General features: G+C 40.7%; 1 long non-coding RNA gene across 1 annotated transcript in view; it reads left to right on the plus strand.

Annotated features, from left to right (window-relative positions):
* The window catches only part of LOC138982623 (uncharacterized), a 52611-nt gene that overhangs the window by 8964 nt on the left and 38238 nt on the right, over window positions 1-5409 (plus strand). The gene's annotated exons all lie outside the window — the stretch shown is intronic.

Below are 5409 nucleotides of genomic sequence, written 5' to 3' on the forward strand. Positions count from 1 at the left end.
TAAAAGATATGGTGGAAAGAATGAAACATTCGGTATTCCAATATTGAGAAATGGAAACTCTCTCTCTCTCTCTCTCTCTCTCTCTCTCTCTCTCTCTCTCTCTCTCTCACTATCAGAGTGAGATGCAGCAGGTTAATATTTGAATCTATTTACCTCCGTCTGAAATTGAAACGCTCTCTCTCTCTCTCTCTCTCTCTCTCTCTCTCTCTCTCTCTCTCTCTCTCTCTCTCTCTTATGAAACTGAAACGCGCTCTCTCTCTCTTCTCTCTCTCTCTCTCTCTCTCTCTCTCTCTCTCTCTCTCTCTCTCTCTCTCTTTCTTGGTCTCACATTTTTTTCCATGCGCTGCTCTAGGATCTTGATATTTACTTTAAGGAAGGAAGGAAAGATGGCATTGTTTTTCGGACGCTTAATTGCGATTTTGATTCGCAATAAGAGAGACAGAGAGAGAGAGAGAGAGAGAGAGAGAGAGAGAGAGACACACACACACACACACACACACACACACACACACACACACACACACACACACACACACACACACACACACACACCCTGAGAAGAAAGAAACCCCAGACAGACACGTCTGACAATTTCACAAAACATCAACAAACGAATACCCTACATGACATTGTGTCCTTTTTGTCTTCATTATACCCACTCCCACCTTGCGTCATCGTGCCAGCAAGACACCCCTTGTTTGTGAAGACAAAGATTAGGTGTAATCCCGCCAGCAGTTTTCTCTCCCCACGGAGGCCTGCAGATTGGGCAAAATAGTGCAGCAGACATTTCATTTCAACGGTACAGACAGAAGATGAAGTCTATAACTCAACAGCCATCTTCTCGCTAAGTCTATTTCCGGCGAGTTGGAGCGGGAAAGGTAAAGGGAGATAAGAAAAAGACCTTGCGAAAAATAACTTCGGCAATGAAGAGTTGCAGGGGCGGTAATGTTGTGACGGATGTCCGTTTGTACAGGGAGGTTTTTGTGCGAGGGTTTTGTATGTTTACAGCGGTGTCATTTGCTTATTTCACGTACAATGATTCATTTTCAATTGATTGTTTGACTGCCACAGTAGGTATCAGATATGTGTTTTGCTACCCTGCCAAAATCAATACTCTAACAAAGGAAACAACAGCTGTATATTGTCCTTTGAATTGTAACAAGATGATTGCCTCTCTCCTGGAGACGAATTTCCCAGTTTTGGTGTAATAGTATATTACCTTGTGTGTCATGATTTTTTACTGGATTAAAAAAAAAATTTCTTCCGGCAGTAAAAGCCAGGGGTTAAGGGCAGAGATGGCACGGAATTAAGTTTTGTTTCTTTGGAAAGCTTTTCACTTTTTCTTCGATAAAAAAAAACTCAGACAAAAACCGGGTTTTTTGTCCTATAAAGTAATATTAAAAGGAATTATTGGTCAGAATTGACGTTTTTTGCGACTTTTTAGGGTAAAACATGTACGTTATGGTACACATTCATCTTCCAGAATAATAAAGATAGAACTTTGAAGTGTGTTTTATTTCACTCTAATCATATTTTTGAATAGATTTTGTTCCCTGGGTAGATATGACAGGCACAAAATAAGTTTCGGCCAAAAAGCAAGTTTTTGTACTCTGACGTCGACAGAGCTTCAAAAAAAAAATCATTGAAAGGCCCTCTGTTACTAAATAGAGACATCATTTCTGATGAAAAAAAGAAGAAAATAATGTAAGAAGATTGAACAATTAGTCTCGAAGATGAATAGTCTCCATTCACAGTGCTTGTGTCAAAAAAACTATTCTTAAAAAACAGCGTCAAAAGTTTTCAAAATGGTGTCAAATGATGATAAAACATTTTTAAAATGATCGCTTTGTTGCAAGAAAGAGATTGAAGATGACAAAATTACTTGTCACAATGATTCTATGTGGTTCAAATTTCCTAAGAAATGCTGAGAACTCAAAATACGTTTTTGGGCCCAAAATGTCGTGCCATCTGTGGCCTTAAATTAATTACAGTAATTATATATGTATACCTGTATGACTCTCCGGCCGGTTGCGCCCTAAATTGCGCCTGAACTAACACTATACTAGACTGACTAGCTTCAACGATAACACCCGCACTATTTTGATCTGTGGATGCTATTTCAGCATGAGTTCTGGCCAAAACATCTTCACATTTTCTCTATAGAAAATAATTAATATTATGTAAAGTTCACATGGAGGTGAAGACGCACGCTTGGTAATGATTCAATTTATCAGGCTTTTCAACTTGTTCACAAGCGATATGATTAATAGTCTTAGTTTTATACGCAAACCATCAATCTATCCACTCTTTTTTTGTGTGTTAGCTCGTGAACCCCCAGAAGAAGAAGAATTGCAGTCGTCATAATTTCAGATTGCCATCCATTTATCAAGTCGGTTTTTTAGCCCATGAACCCCCAGAAGGAGAACAAATCTCTGCAATCATTAATTCAGAGTTACCTACACATTATTAAGCTCATGAACCTCGGATACAGAATTTAATCAGTTCTTACTACAGTGGAATCCCCTTTTTAAGATCCTACAATTTAAGACTCCCTCCTTTTTAAGACCTTGTTTTCTCAGACTTTCTGTTCGTAACCTCTGTAAAATTGCCCCCATTTTAAGACTCCCTCCTTTTTAAGACCTTGTTTTCTCAGACTTTCTGTTCATAACCTCTGTAAAATTGCCCCCATTTTAAGACCCTCATTTCTAAGACCTTGTTTTTTCCAGACTTTCTGTTCGTAACCTCTGTAAAATGACCCCTATTTTAAGACTCCTTCCTTTTTAAGACCTTGTTTTTCCAGACATTCTGTTCATAACCTCTGTCAAAATTGCCCCCATTTTAAGACTCCCTCCTTTTTAAGACCTTGTTTTTTCCAGACTTTCTGTTCGTAACCTCTGTCAAATGACCCCCTTTTTAAGACTCCCTCCTTTTTAAGACCTTGTTTTTCCAGACTTTCTGTTCGTAACCTCTGTAAAATGACCCCCATTTTAAGACTCCCTCCTTTTTAAGACCTTGTTTTCTCAGACTTTCTGTTCGTAACCTCTGTAAAATGACCCCCGTTTTAAGACTTCCTCCTTTTTAAGACCTTGTTTTTTCCAAACTTTCTGTTCGTAACCTCTGTAAAATGACCCCCATTTTAAGATTCCCTCCTTTTTAAGACCTTGTTTTTTCCAGACTTTCTGTTCGTAGCCTCAGTCTGTAAAATGACCCCCATTTTAAGATTCCCTCCTTTTTAAGACCTTGTTTTCTCAGACTTTCTGTTCATAACCTCTGTAAAATGACCCCCATTTTAAGACTCCCACCTTTTTAAGACCTGGTTTTCTCAGATTTTTTTAGGTCTTAAAAGGTGGGTTCCACTGTGCCCACAAAGCCCTTGAACTGAAGACAATTTCTGGTTTGACTCTTGCGCTGCATGACGAGGAACATTGTGGTTATCATACTGTCAGACCTGAGATAACTCCGAGACACAGAGCGAGGAACTGAAGACGAAGTATTGCACTGCCCCACACGATTATAAAGAATGAAATATGATTATGCATTCCTTCCAAAAAGCATAGTTACATTAGGGGAAATCTTTTCACGTTGATGTGATGGTACTAAGTCTTATACTAAAGAGGTGAAGAGATACGTTGCCCGATGGCCACTGCCTCTCAAGCCATTTCTTTCTCCTTTTTTTTCTCTAAAACTGTGTGATTATGTATCGTTGTGCATTTTTTCTGAATACCTTACAAGGGAATAGCGCCCGAAAACGTTAAATCTTAAAATACACACACACACACTCTCTCTCTCTCTCTCTCTCTCTCTCTCTCTCTCTCTCTCTCTCTCTCTCTCTCTCTCTCTCTCTCTCTCTCTCTCTCTCTCTCTCTCTCTCTCTCTCTCTCTCTCTTGTTATTATAGTAGATTTAGTCCCTCTTTAGGGCGAGGGCCAGATGCAAAAAAGTATACCAATGCTTATTCTGTTACCCTCGTAAAATAAAGAATTGTCATTGTCATTGTCATTGTCATTGTCATTGTCTCTCTCTCTCTAGTCTTTCACCCTCTCGCTCTCTCTATCACCGCGCGCGCGCACAGCCACACACACAGAGACACAGACATAGACACAGACACACAGACAGACACACAGACATAGACACACACACACACACACACACACACACACACACATAATTCTGTCAGTCTCAGTACCACATCTCCCCGCCGTTCCGAAACCAACACACACACAAAATCCATGTAACAAAACAAAAATACCCAGTATTCCAGCGCTGCCAAAACAATCATTAGCCACTGGCTATTCCCAGACTGACACGTCCAGGCGGCGGAACGATGGCAGATGGCCTCGGGGCGATGTAGGCTCGATTGGCCCGATTTACTGATCGTCCTTCAGACACTTATTGGTCCAGGGGAATGCAGGGTGAAGGGTGTGGAATAGCCTCTGTGGACAGGTGTGGTGACTATAATGACCGCTGGTCAGTGGCACTGAAGCACTGCCTCGCTTCATGCAAGTAACGGCACTATTTTAAGTGAGACTGTAGAATAGGTATGCTTGTAAGCGTTGGGTGGATAAGAATCATGTAGCTTACTTATTGTTGTCTGTATTTAGAGCGTTAACATTTTCTCCTTCTTCAAGATACGAAACTCTAGCAGGAAGGTCTGTTTAAAGGCACGCGTACTCCTTCTGGTGAAATTCGTTCGGCTCACCATCTCAGATCTCGGCATGCTTTTACATAGGATATCTTCCGTCCACTTGGTCCCATCCCAAAAAGCAGCACCCTGACTGCTTGATGCAATGATTTGGATTTTTGTTTGAATGAATTTTGTTCACATGTGTGTGTATACAAAATCAATTCATGAAAAAATTCTCACTGTGCAAAGAAAGAACACAGGCTGTGTTAATATTTGGTATGTGATAAATATGGTCTTATCCCATGTTAAAGCCTGGCCATATCTGAGATGGCCAACCAAACCGTCTTTCACAGGAAAGAGTGTGCCTTTTAATGTCGGTGCTCTCGTGCATTTAGACATGGTAAGCTTTTTCACATCCTATCTTTGCCCGTCTTCTGTGACTGGGAATTCTAGACTCCCCGAGCAAAGAAAGGTTTCTTCTTCTGTCGTCTACTCAAGAAGTTCGGTTAAACTCTCACCACAGGAACTTGAAAAAAAGTTCTGACCGAGTCGCATTATCTTCGGATGCAGGAACATTGAAGGTGTTGGGTGGGTGGGTTGATGGATTTTTACTGATAGGAAGTTTTGGGGCAGAAAGTTCCTGAATAATACTTGAACTCTTCACTCACTTCACGAAACTTAATACAGTTATCAAAAGCTCTGACACCCCACATCCCTCCATACCTCGGAGTCTCCCATCCTTATATTATTCCGGCCCCACATGATTCGTCTGCACCCATTTTTGTC

This window comes from Littorina saxatilis, linkage group LG12, assembly GCF_037325665.1.
Source record: "Littorina saxatilis isolate snail1 linkage group LG12, US_GU_Lsax_2.0, whole genome shotgun sequence".
Classification (NCBI taxonomy): domain Eukaryota; kingdom Metazoa; phylum Mollusca; class Gastropoda; order Littorinimorpha; family Littorinidae; genus Littorina; species Littorina saxatilis.